The 13,587-nt window shown below is 38.9% G+C and overlaps 1 long non-coding RNA gene across 1 annotated transcript in view; it reads left to right on the top strand.

The window, feature by feature from the left end:
* Window positions 1-10,250: 10,250 nt before the first annotated feature.
* LOC308504123 overlaps window positions 10,251-13,587 on the top strand; it is a 57,392-nt gene continuing 54,055 nt past the window's right edge. The window contains exon 1 of the long non-coding RNA XR_013994317.1: window positions 10,251-10,402. This is a non-coding gene — a long non-coding RNA (uncharacterized lncRNA). The remainder of the gene's footprint in view (window positions 10,403-13,587) is intronic.

Genomic DNA, 13,587 nt, shown 5'->3' on the forward strand with positions numbered 1-13,587 from the left:
TCCTTTCTCTTTGCAATAAAAAAAAAAACAATGAACATCCGTTGCTTTTTTTCACATTATAAAACCAATATGTTTGTGACAAAAAAATCTGGAAAACACATACATGAAGAAGATAAAAATAATCTGTAATCTCATTAAGCAGATATGACCTCAGTTGAAATATTGGTGTATTTTCTTTGTTGAGTTTCTTTTGTAGTTGTATTATATTGTGAGCTAATTTTTATCACACTGAAATTGTGTCTGGCAACCTGCTTTTAAAAATTAACCTGTTGTGAACATCCCCCCATGCCATTAATCCTTCCTCTTCAACACGATGTCTAATGGCTACAGAATATTGTGTTGTATGGAGGAACCACACACCATTATGCAAACTCCTCACATTATTTCTAATTTTTCTCTATCATAAACAGTTTGAGTAGAGTACAGGCTTATGAGATGGGCCCACAGCATCCCTACCCTACATCATTACCATAGAGGGTTTTAAAGAACCGGTGGGCATAGATAAGGAATACAACTTACATATTTTTTGTAAGGTTGTTGTGTTTTCTCCTCCTGCTACTGCTGCTCTATCATCAATCTTATGTTAAAGACACCAGAAAATTTATATGCTGTCCAGTTACAAACAAAACTGGAAATGACGATAACTTGATAAGTGGTCTTTGGAAAATTTATTACCCCAGTTCTGTGTTTCAAAGGGCACTCCAGCTAACCAAAAAATTGATTAACAATAAAACTTAGTGTAAATAAAGATATCCAAATCTTGAGTACAAATAGAGTCATGTAGTTCTCGTTGTATTGTTATTATTTTTGCCCCAGGTGCTGTCTTTTCCTTTATTCATCCACTGCTAAGTCATTTCTTTGTGCATTTGTACATATGCCAGAGACGGGCAAGGAAATATGATCAATGATGCTATTTCTTAGTCCTTGGGAGATTGGATACATGGCAAAGTTGAAAGTCATCAGCAAAACAAGGTTGTAAAGTGACTATCTGCTTGTAAATTTCCCTTTCTTGGTGCCTTTGTCCGCATTAATCTGGCTCACACCTGCTTCTCTGCTTAAAGGTCACTTCCTCAGGGAAGCCTTCCCAGACCTCCCAGCCATAAAAAGCACCCTGTACTTCCTCTCTCAAAGCACTATCACTCTTGTAATTTTTTGTCTTCTCATATACTCTGTGAAGCAGATACCACACCTGTATAGTTCACTCATGTCTCCTACAGAGATCGAAGTAAGTAGCACATTCACAAAAACAAATATTGTTTGAATAATGAATAAAAAACAATGAAGAGATGTAAAAGTGAGCTGTACTTCTTCCATGGACACACACAAGATACCTCCTTCCACAGAAAACATAGGAATCACTCCCTTCAGTTATCCGCCCCGCCCCCATCTGAAAAAACTTCCCAAACCATCCTTTCTAAACTAGTAGCCTCCCCATTTCACCCCACCCCTGTCATTCTCTACCCCTTTATCCATCTTGAGTTTTCTTTTTCTTCTTTTTGACGTTTCTTTGTAACACTTACTGCTACCTGATATTTAATTATATATTCATTCATTTATTATATGTTCCCTGCAATAAGGTCTGTGAGAGAAGGGGTAGTTTTACTGCTGTATCTCCCATACTTAGTATAGTCTCTAGCATATAATAGGTGTATAGATATTAGCTGAATGAATGAGACTGAAGGGAACAGCACAGTTGGGCCACTTTGGGCTTCAAGAAGTCTTATCAGATCTCAGCAAAATCCACTACAATATAACATAAGGAAAAAAGAATAGACACATTTTTTCCTCATTTTTTTCTTTAATTAATTGCATTGTTCCTATCACGTATTAGCCATTTTTAGAGTTGCCACTATCAATATTTTTATGTTTTACCCTCTGATAATGAGTTGACAATATGTTCAAATAAAGTATTTCATTGGGTATAAAAAGAAGCAAACCAACTTTTCTGAATGTCATAGTGAGTATGTTGGGAGGGGGATTGTTTGTTTTATTTTGTTTTGTTTTGTTTTTTTTGGTCAGAGAGTCAAACAATACAGAGTAGGAAGTTGATTTGCCTTTGAGAAAATAAGTTGTTATATCAACTGGATAGTATGTCAGCTTTTAAAATGTTAAATATGAAGTTAGACCATAAATATAAAAAAAAGTCAAAGAAAGTATTATAAATAATGCTACATGAAAAGTAAGACCCCCATAGTATACAGAGTGACTATAATTTTGCAAGATATATACATATAAACAAAGTTGTAAGTATTCATAGAGACATGCCAATCATTTTATTGAAGAGGTTGTAGGATAAACTTTCTGCACTGTTGTTTTTAATAATAAAAATAATTTTTAAAGGAAACCGGGAAAGCCGAGTGTCCCAGAACACTTCATGTGGTCTCTGGCTTCACTTGATGTTATTCTGGTTTTCTCTCCTTCAAGTCACCTGTTATCCACCTTGAAATTGGACAGCCCTAGAGATAACTTGCCCTGGTTGGGCTGGTATCCCTGGAAAATTCCAACATGATCTGCTCTTCGGCCTTGGAGTCCTTTTTTGTCTCAATAAACTAATTAAGAAATACCAAGAATTGTATTGTGAAGTTTCAGTTTCAAGATGAAATTCAAAGTAACTTACCGCATCCTCTTGGTGCTTAGCATTATTTTTATTTTCAGATATTCTCTAGCTTGAATCTCTGCTTCTGGGGAAGACACTTTTTGCCACACAGGAACACTGGGAGCTAAGGGATGGCCGCACCCCACACGAAGTCATTGTCTTAATCAAGGGTCTAGTCTGGGCCCCAAAGAGAAAGGTTTATTTTTGCCTCGGGGTCTCAGTGACTTCATGCTTCTTAGAGACAGTGGGTTTTAGAGAATGAAGCTGACTGTCTCTTCTGACGCAATCCCTTCCTCATTTACTCCTCCAGTCTCTTCCGCTCTCACAGGTGCCATGTTGGCATCTTGGAAGGTTGATCATGACTCCTGTTTAGTAGTTAACCTTTCCAAGCAGGTGAAGCTAAAATAGTTGGCAACCTCCCTATTAAAATCACACTTCCTCCCCCACCCCTGCCTAATCCTAAGAGTGAAGGATACATGGGATAAACAACAATTTCATTGTACCAGGGAAAAAGAATACATGAAGACTCCCAGTCTATTTAATACTTCAGACTGGGTTTTAAGTATCCAGCTGTCTTCATTTGCAAGGCATCAAATATTTTCATATTCCACAAATGGGGCTATTGAACAATGATGAATGAATGAAGTACAATGCAACCATTTTCAGTATGGTAATTGTAATTAAAAGGCAGTGGAATTATAATCTTGTCCCAGCACATCTGAGATCTCCTTTTCATTTTCTCAAAACAATACTTTCTATGTCTGGCTGCAGAGACTTGTTGCTTATTTTCCTTTTGGTGAAGAATAGGTAACACTTGACACTCTTCTAAAACCAAGGTGCATCTGAAATTGTGGTTTTGGCTAGGCACAATCTTCCCTTTCTCCATTTCTTCGTTTGCACATTCTGGGGGATAAAATTTCTATTCCATATATAGTGGTAAATTACCATGAACCAAATCTATGTATTATCTATCTATAACTTTTTTTTTTTTTAGTTCAGGATAATTTGTTATTACTGTTTAAGAAAAGACAGGAAGCATACCTAATAATAATGACTAACAGTTTTATAGTGCTTACCATATGCCAAGTATTATTCTAAAATTAATGCATGGACTCAACCCAACACAATTGACCCAACAACTCTGGAGGGAAGTCTCTATTTTATCTGCATTTTATAGATGAGGAAAGTGACACAAAGAGAAGTTAAATGACTTGTCCAAGGTTCCCAGCAAGTAAATGACAGAGCCAGAATTCAAAACTGGGTGTCAGATTTCAGAGTCTCTGCTCTCAATCCATGTGCTGTCCTCACAGAAACAACTGTGAGATTTAAGCATTATCCACAAATTTATGGGTGGCCACTGAGGCTTGGGTAGGTAAAGTTATTTGCCCAACATTGCAAAACTGGTGAGCAGCTAATCTAGATTTCAACCCAGTCTTCAGGTCTTTTTGGCTCTAATGTCTGTGTTCTTTCCATCCCCCAAATAACGTTGCCTCAGCACTTTTTATTCCAACTGTCCTTTTAAGTATATCGTGGCTTAATTAGACTTGTGTGGGCTAGTGTGAAAATCCAGTCATCTCAAAGAACTTTTTTTCCCCCCATTACAACATGTTTTCAAACTCCTAAAGGATCGCCTTATAAATGACTGTTTGCAATTCACTACGTCTGAACGTTATGAATTAATCAAGATGAAAAAATAGGATCCTATTCTAAAATCTTAGGTACCAGTCTTTTGAAAAGGCAAACAAACAGTCCATTTTGTTTCTTATTCTTCAAGAGTCTATCAGGTTTGTTGAACTAGAAAAATACATGTTCTCTAAAACAGAACAAAACAAGAATAGAAAAACAAAAACCATAAATAATGCTTTAATTTTTCCCCCTGATTCATTACTAACCATGCTTCTAAACTGTGCTTATCCTCTGCAAAGCAAGCAGTGAGAGGCCATTAACTGCAATGCAGAAAACTTTATTTATTTATTTTTTAAAGCTTCCCTCTCCAAGTTTCTGTTTCCAGGGAAGCTCGTGGTGCACAGTTGAACACACTAGGGAGAGTGCACTACATAAGCTTGCCTTGAGAACGAATCTAAAGATAAAAGCTTCTTGAAAAGCAAGCAGTCAAACCTGATTATCATAGAACCCCACAGAACAACATATCACTCATATTTTTGTACACATGAAGACCCAAAGGGTCTCGATCGTGTATGTGTTTATTTCTGTTTCTGCAAATTTTAAGCTGAACTGCAACTTCCATGTTCAGCATTAAAGAGGCTTTGCTGTGCTTTGAAATTTGCTGTCATCCATTTCCTGTGCATTACTCTTTTGGAGACTAACTCAGCCAATGACAGGGTCCTGCTTGCTCCATCCTGCCTGGGTCATTAGAACCTGATTTATTGAACAATGTTCTTCCTCTCACCATGTGCTGCCCATTAAAAAATATCTACCCTTGAAAACAGCTACAAACCTTAAAATGGAAACATTTTAAGTACTCGTGAAAAGAATATGCTTGGGAATCCATTGGTAAAGGAACCGCTCTTACAATGAGACATTAAGAGGAGCTTATGTGTATTTGAACATTTACTTCACAGAATGCAGAGGAAAAAAATTGTGGGACTTCAGATTTAAGAATGCCTGGTATTTTGCCTTTAAATCATTTGAAATCTGAATTTGAATATATATATATATATATATATATATATATATATATATATATATATATATAATTAATGTTAATGGAAACATTTCATTTCTATAGCTTCATTGTTCAAAAAAAAGTTATTCTCTCTCTATATATTTGTTGGTACACTTCTCAAAAATAGTTGTCTATATTTCTGGCCTCTTGTTATTCACTTCAAAAAACTTCCTTGTCCTCCCATATACCCATTTTTCTGAATGACAGCCTAAGTCATTTACTTTAGTCCTCAGTCTCCTTAACTGAACAACACAATGAACAGAGTTTAGTGTTGGAAAAATAATTATCAAGGTTAATTTGACATATATGAAGTGATATGCAAAATAGCATTCTGCTGCATGGTAATTGTGCATAAATATAAAGCAAATATTGTAAAAAGTTTTTCATCGAGTTTTTACAATAAATTTTCATTTTTCAATTGTTCTTTCTGCTTTATTTTATCAAATAGTTAATTTAACTCTATTTAATGTCATCTATGTGCTAATCACCATGCTACACATTTTATACATATTATTTCATTTAGTCCTTACATACATGCTAAGATTTTTGTCCTTATTTTACCAATGATGAAATGGAGGCTCAGAATGATTAATTTATTCCAGAATATATAGCTAATGATGGAGCAAAGATTTGAACCCAACATTGTCAGACAAGAAAGTACTCGCTCCCAGTTGTCCATACCTACACACAACATCAGTTGTGATAGTTTTTCCTGGCACCACAGGCATTTCAATACTCATTAAACATATCCATGTAGCCAATCAGTTGGTCTGGCAGTCAATAAACATTTAAGTGTTATGTGAGATTCCCAGATCAATAAGACACTGTCCCACCCCTCAAGGCATTCATGGTCATAGACCAATGAGATAGTTATCATAATAGATGTATTAAGTGCTTGGAGAGTGCAGAATGATCATAATCTGCCTGGGGAAGTGAGGAATGTTGTTAGAAAATGGTTTTGATTTAAACAGAGACTTGAAGGATATAAAGTTTGCAAGCATAGAAGAGATGGACTGGATCAAAGGCAGCTAGGCTCCAGCATCTGGAAGCTGATGTTACTACGCCTTCAGCTGGCTCTGTGCTTCTCAGATCTCTGGAGTTTGTATGCATAACTGAAATACGGGCCAGCCTGTTCTTGTCAAGGAGAACAACATATCTTAGAGATAAGAAGTATCAGATTCTCTGGACTTCATTCTCTGTTAATGCTCTATTCCCTTTCCTCCCTAATACTCTTTTCCAGTGGTTCTCAAGGTGGCGCTCCTGGACAGCGGCACCTGGGAACTTGTTAGAAATGCACTAGACCCCACTCCAGACTTACTGAATCAGAAATTCTGTGCGTGGAGCCTAGCAATCTGTTTTAATAAGCCCTCCAGGTGATTCTGATACGTGCTGGGGTTTGGTAACTACTGCTATATATGTACTGTCTTCTATAAACTTTGGAACAGTAAAGCTAATGTCCCCAAGAAGTGTTGAAGTGTGTTGCATCTGGTTTGTTCACCCAGCATTTAGCCCAGCATGGAACACGTAGTAGGCGTTCAATAAATGTTTACGGAAAGAAAGATTGAACGAATAATTAAAAAAGGAATTCCACTAGTGTACAGAAAGCTTCAAGTGCCAATATCCCTAGAAGAACTAACGTAATTCCACTAAATTTTAAATGTGTGATGAGAATGGGAGAGGGCAGAATGTGTGAGTTCTTGGGAGGAAAAGAGAATTAACATTTGTTGAGCACTAACTACGTGCAAGGGGCTTTTTAGAGGCTTTCTGACCCTCACCTGAAAGATGAAAACACTGAGGCTCAGAGAGGAAATTTTCCTCGAGTCACACAGCTGGAGGAGGGTGGCACGAACCCAGGGCCCTTACTCTTTCTCCTCTCCATGGTATCTCTAAAGAACACCACTAGCAGCCAGGGATGGGGCACATGGAGGCAGAAAGCCCTGAACAGAAAGACAAAGTCCTTCAACCACAACTTTGCCTGTCGTCACCACTATCCTCTACATATTTGTTCTGGACACTGAGCTAAGCAGAGTCTTTCACCTATTAGCCGTGAGTTTTTAGGCGTTTGATACCATTGCTGGTCTCTTCTTCAGAACCCTCCTTCTCTCCATTGGCCCTGATGTCACAAAATCTCCCGTCTTCTCCTGTCTGAATGTGACTTCTCAGCCACCTTCACTGACTGACCTTGGGTGGAGACATCAATTTGCCGTCCTGTCCACATATGGGCTGGGTGACGTCTCCCCATGCTGGGTCAAATTAAGCTGCCGGCTGCACTCCTGATGTTGCCCTTCATGAATTCCTATAAGTTTCAGTTTTGCAGTCACATTCACCCCAGAGACTGGTTCCTGGAAAGGGCTTCTCTTCTTCTTCTTTCCCCACCCTTTAAAGACTCCGTGTTTCCCTTAAAATAAAACCTAGCCAGACCATCAGCTCTAATGTGTCTTTTGGAGCAAATATTAATATAAGACTTGATATTATATATTATGTTATGTTATGTTATGTTATGTTATGTTATGTTATGTTATGTTATGTTATGTTATATGCCTGGTATTATAGTAAAATAAGAGTGGGTCTTATATTAATTTTTGCTCCAAAAGACTCATTAGAGCTGATGGTCCGGCTAGGTCTTATTTTTGGGGAAAGATGGTTTCTTCCATTCTGGGAGCCTCAATAATATTTTCACGACTCTCCACCTGGCAGCTCCAGCCCTGTGTCTCACTTATCTACCTATTGGATGTTTCACTTGGGTGTCCTGCCCTTACTTTAAATGCAACATGTTTGAACTGAACTCAATTTATTCTCTAACCTTATTCTCCCTCCCAAATTATTACTGGTTCTGTCATTGGCACCACATTCTACTTGTCATCAGGCTTTTAAACCTACCCACTTGAGTACTTAACCTCTCCCTTCCTTTGTAGTTTCTCTCTCTTCTTCCCTCCATCACTCCCTCCTTTCCCCTTTTCCCTCCCTTCCTTCCTTCTTTCTCCTGCCTTCCTCCTTCCTTCCCTCTCTCTCCTTCCTCTTTCCACAAGTATTTATTGAGCACTTACTATGTGCCAGCCCCACATTGTATTTGCCTAATGGGAACCTACATTTTAGAAGAGAGAGAAAGCCAACAAGCAATCAAATAAACTAATCATAGCTTGTGATGAGTACAGTAAAATAAATAAACAGGGGGCGATGTAGAGAATAATGAAGGGGGCAGCCAGGAAAGATCTCTCTGAGGAGACGACATTTAAGCTGAGACCTGTGGGTAGCAATGAGTGTGGGAGGGTGAGGTGAGGCTCCACTGGGGGCCAGAGCTTAATGAACTGGTGGGGTAGTGGAGGGGACAGGAACAAAGTGGGCTGGGGAAGATGATGTGGGACCAGGAGGACAAGTAAGGAGTCTGGAAGCCTTCAGAGAGATTCAGGTGGGGAATGGCCTGATCTAACTTACACTTAGAGGAATTACAGAGCAGATATTTATCTTTCCAGCTGCTCTCTGGAGAAAGAATTGGAGACACGGGGAAACCTGTGTATTTACCTTTATCTTTCAGCATCTTCCTGATAGGATGTCCTTCTATTTAGGACTGATACTCTCCCTTCCATCAAAAGGGTGAGAGTTAGGTTCTGCACTACTCAATAGCTGTTTCAAAAAAAACAGGGTCTTGAGCATTGGTAATGAGGAACATCAACAACGTTAGTAAATCTTATTGAGTGTTACTATGTGCACTCAATATAAGTACTTACATATGTTACAAGTTTTAATGGTCAACAGTACTAGAAGGGGTATCTGATTATTTTCATTTCACAGGTAAGAACAGAGAAGTTGATTAAGTTGCCCAAAGTCACACAGTTGCTAAGACAAGAAAGAATAAAGAGATCATTTCCAAAAAAAAAAAAAAAACAAACATGGTCAGGCTTTGATTTGTTTTTTCCCCTTAATGTTTTCCATACTTGGAAAATTCAAATTGTATAAAACTATACAAAGTAGAAAGTTAAAGTTTCCCATAATCCTGCCTCTAAGATGTGATTTTTGGACTTTCACTGTGGTTTTGCCCCCAGCAATGTTGGAATACTTCATATTGGCAATGCTGAAAAGTTCTTGAATGTCCAGGTCCTGTGAAGGGCTGGTCCTCTCTGAGGATGGTTTAGAAACTAAGGGATGTGGAGCCACTTTCTTACCATCTCTGCTACAGGAAGTAGATGCCAAATTGTTCTGGCTCCAAAAGGAGCCACACCCATTTGGGGTGAAAGAACTTTAGCGAGTTTAAGTCCCTACTTGAAGAATAGGCCAAAAACAGCAGGAAGAGGACAATGAGAGGTTACCTACACCAACAACAGCACATGAAAAAGTCAGAGGCGACAAAAAAAAAAAGCAAAACAAAACCTATGAAAGATATATAAATCTCTATACTCATCCCCCATCCCTGGCCTTCCTGAAACTGCCTCTTTCAAGGGAAAGCAATTCATTTCTCCCTAGTCTCCTTGGCCCTCTTCATGTTTTAAAATAAACTTTTAAAAAGGAAAAAAAAAATTCAGATGAGAAACCTGGTAGTTCATTCCTCCTAATTTTCATGTCTCATTAAGAGAGATTATTTGGGCTTCTTCTGTAACAAAAACTACAACTTCAGCAGGAAAACTAATCACAGCACGTCGATATTCGGGTGTCATTGTATAATTCTGAGTAAAAGCTAGAGGTGTTCAAATTTCTAAACACGACAGTCCAGAGGCAGTTTTCCAAGTGCGGCTAGGCCACGCTCGCTGTTGAATAGGAAAACTAATTAGTATCCTGTGTGAACTATCTTGTCTTTTTTTAGGACCGGAAATCAAATGGGAAGGGTTCCCTCCTGTTCCAAGTGAGTTCCAAAAGAATTACTCATGCTCCTTAACCTATGAGTCAGACAGGAGTCTAGGAGAATGTTTCCAAAACAGGCGGACAATAAGATAAACAAAGCCATTGATAATGTGAGAGGCAGGGCTGTCTGGAGAGGCAGGGCTGAAATTGGCCAAAGCAAGGGATCTGGTCCAGAGCAACAGGACCGTAAACCTGGGATGGCTGAGCTTCCCTAGAGAACCTGTGGATAACGAACTCAGCAAACCAACTCGGAGCATTTCCTGAAAGTGAACATCCACGAGGAGGTTTGTTTTCAGATCCTTTATTCAACTTCTTTGACTTATAGAGCACCTTTCCCTCAAGTACAGGAATTATAGCATTTTTCCTCCAAGTGACTCAAGGAGCTGACTGCCATCACACTGCACAGCCTGGCTCTCTAAAATCTTTGGCTACCCATGTGTTTTGACATCTCACAACACAGGATATTAATCATTTCTGGACTCTGGGCTTCTTCCCAGTGTCCATGTTTGCCACTGTTGATCTACAGCCAGAAAAATAGCTCTTAAATGACAGAGGCTTTCCCAAATCGAAATATAAAGCAATCGAGAAAGCTCAGCTTCAGAAATAACCCAGCACTGAGCTGGATTGTCTTCTGGGCACATAAAGGGTAGCCTTCTCTTTTCTCCTTTTAGGAAGGGTTCTGAAGCCAGGTCTCTACTCTGAGCCCACGAGGGCTTATAGGCATCTCCTGAGCAGGGGTATAAAGATGAGGACACCGCCCTACCCGCCTGATTCCTCTCATCCCTAGAGAAAATGTCAGGGTGGGTGTGAAGGGTCTGACTAGTGTTTTTCTTCCTCCCCTATTAAACCCACTGGGGTACAGAGGCCACGCTGGGGTGAGGGTGGGGTCCATCCTCCACAAAGTAGTCAGCGTGATCGTAAACACTGCTCTGATCACTTCCCTCCTCTTAAAAAGTTTTGAGGAAGCCCTCACCACACACAACTACAAGAGAAATTCCAAAGTTCTCATCGACCATCCAAGGAAGGCCCTTCACTCCTTGACTCTCTGCCTAACTCTGAGCTTCAGCACCAGCCACTTCCTGATCCTCTCACCATGCTGGCCTCATAGTTATTTCCTGTGTACTGTCAGCTCCTCTTTCTTTATTCATGCTGCTCCTTCTACCTGGAATGCCATCTGCCTACCGAGGACTTCCTGCCCAGGCCCTGAAAATCACTTCTTGGTGCAGGAGTGCCCCTATTCCCACCCTCACTGAGTTCCTTGCTTCCTGACTTGTGTTTCCCCTGCACTTATCAGCATGCTCTCTTCTAACAGTTATTATCTGTGTGGGATTGTCCATGTGTCAGCTTTCCCCATTTGACTGTGAGCTCCCTGAGGACAGTCACTCCCTCTCCTCTATCTTTGGCTCTTGGAAAACTGACAACATTTGATTGAATCAAGGGGAATTTTATACATCAGTTATTATACTCTTTGGTATTCAGATAACAGCCCGAAGTTTAAAAGAAGTTGCGTTTGAACAATGGTCAGGTTCAATGTGCTCCTTCCTTGTGGCTTTTTGCAATTTCAATCTGACTTGCAATTTCAATCTGACTTTTAGTAACATTCAGCTTGCACCACAAGATTTATGGTATTCAGTTTCAAAAGGGTAATGGTTTCAGAGTGCACTGATATCTGTGTTCACTTGTTTCAGATAGGGACAGAAAGCATACCTATATTACACTGCAAATTTCTCTTTCATACACACGCACACATACACAGCCCACAGAGATAGACATTTCTAATGATACATGAATGAGGCTTATGGTATAGAATTTAATATATAATAAAAAATTTTAAATGCCATGTAATACAAAAAGCTGATTAGCTAACAGGTGTTTATAGGAAGGCACAGCAGGTCCTCGGCAGGCTAAGTTCTATAAAAGGACACCAGAGAAGGCAAATGTGTGGTGTGATTTGGGAAAATGTCACACCAATCTGTCTTCCATCCTTAAACAACCTTTTTCTCTCCTCAATGTTTCTACATGCTGTTCTCTCTGCCTAGAAAGCCTTTGCCCTCTACCTAACCCCTTCATTAAGCAAGTGCCTTCATCCTTCCTGTTTCAGCTTAAACGTGCCTCAGAGGGGTCTTTCTAGACCCAACCACCTAATATTCTCCATTTCAGCCTTGTTGATATTTCCTTCAAAGCTCTTGTCAATTATTTTATTTTATTATTGTTTTATTTTATGTCTGCCACTCCCATTGGACTGAAAGAAACTTGAAAGGAAAAGGATTCATTGTGAGTTTTATTTATTAATGTGTCCACAACACATAGTAGGTGCTCAATAAATACTTTTGGCTGCATGACGGTACTCTTTTAAACCAACATTTCTCTTGGAACTTGGGGGAATTGATTTTATCAACTCAGTGCCATTTCCTTTCTGGTCAGCACTCTGGTCCCACTCCCCCTGAACTTGCTTCCCATGGGGATGCAAGTTATCCTGGGTATACCTCTCATCACCTTCTCCACCGACCACATTCCTATTCAGCTTGCAACACCTTTTCATACAACATCTTATTGTGACACTTTCTCTAGGCTGTTAGTTCCTCCTGCTTCTCACTTCCTTAAACACTTTCATTTTCTTCCACATTTTGTAGTAAAAGAAACAAACATGTTTCTTTGATTACAAAAACTGGAAAGTGCTCCTAGAAAACCTTGAGCCACCACCATCTAGGTGTATAAGTTAAAAGTAAAATCCTCCCTTCCCATTCTCATGGTTCCAAGTGACATTTGGTACCACTGAGTTCTTTTCTCTGCATTTACAAATATACATTAAATCCTTTCTTTTCAATAAAAAGGGGCCATTGTGTACTTTTAGAAAGTAAAACACAGATCATACGAAAACACTGTGTAGTGACCTTTTTCAATTACTATCTCTCATTTTTCACTTCACACTAGAATAGAGAGAGCAACCTTGATTTTTCAATGGCTGATTGTTGGTCCATTGTGTGCTTGTACTGTCATTTAAAAAATCAGTTTCTTGGTGCCTACTTAGCTCCTATTTTTAAAAAGTACAAGCAATACTGAGATAAATCTCCTCATATATTTGAGTGGCTATTTCTCTGGGATATATTTCTAAGTGTGGAATTATTGTATAAAATGGCATCCTACTTGGTATTTTGATATCTATAGACTGACTGTCTTCTAAAAAAGAAGTGCCTACAGTCCCATCCATAGTGTAGAAGAATGTCTTAATCTTCACAGCCATGACTAGGTATTATCACTGTATTTCATGTTTGTTATCTAATTGGTCAAAAACTTTCCTGTATTCAATTGCTGTTGAAACTGAGTATTTTTCCTATTTAATTTCCACCTGTATTTTTTGCCTGTAAACTATGTTTATATCCATTGCTGATTTTTAAATTAGCGTGTTCAATTTCATTTTTTCACTCATTTGTAATGACTTTTTAAAAATTGTGGTAAAATACACACA

Source organism: Rhinolophus hipposideros (genome assembly GCF_964194185.1).
Source record: "Rhinolophus hipposideros genome assembly, chromosome: 10".
Taxonomy (NCBI): Eukaryota; Metazoa; Chordata; class Mammalia; order Chiroptera; family Rhinolophidae; genus Rhinolophus; species Rhinolophus hipposideros.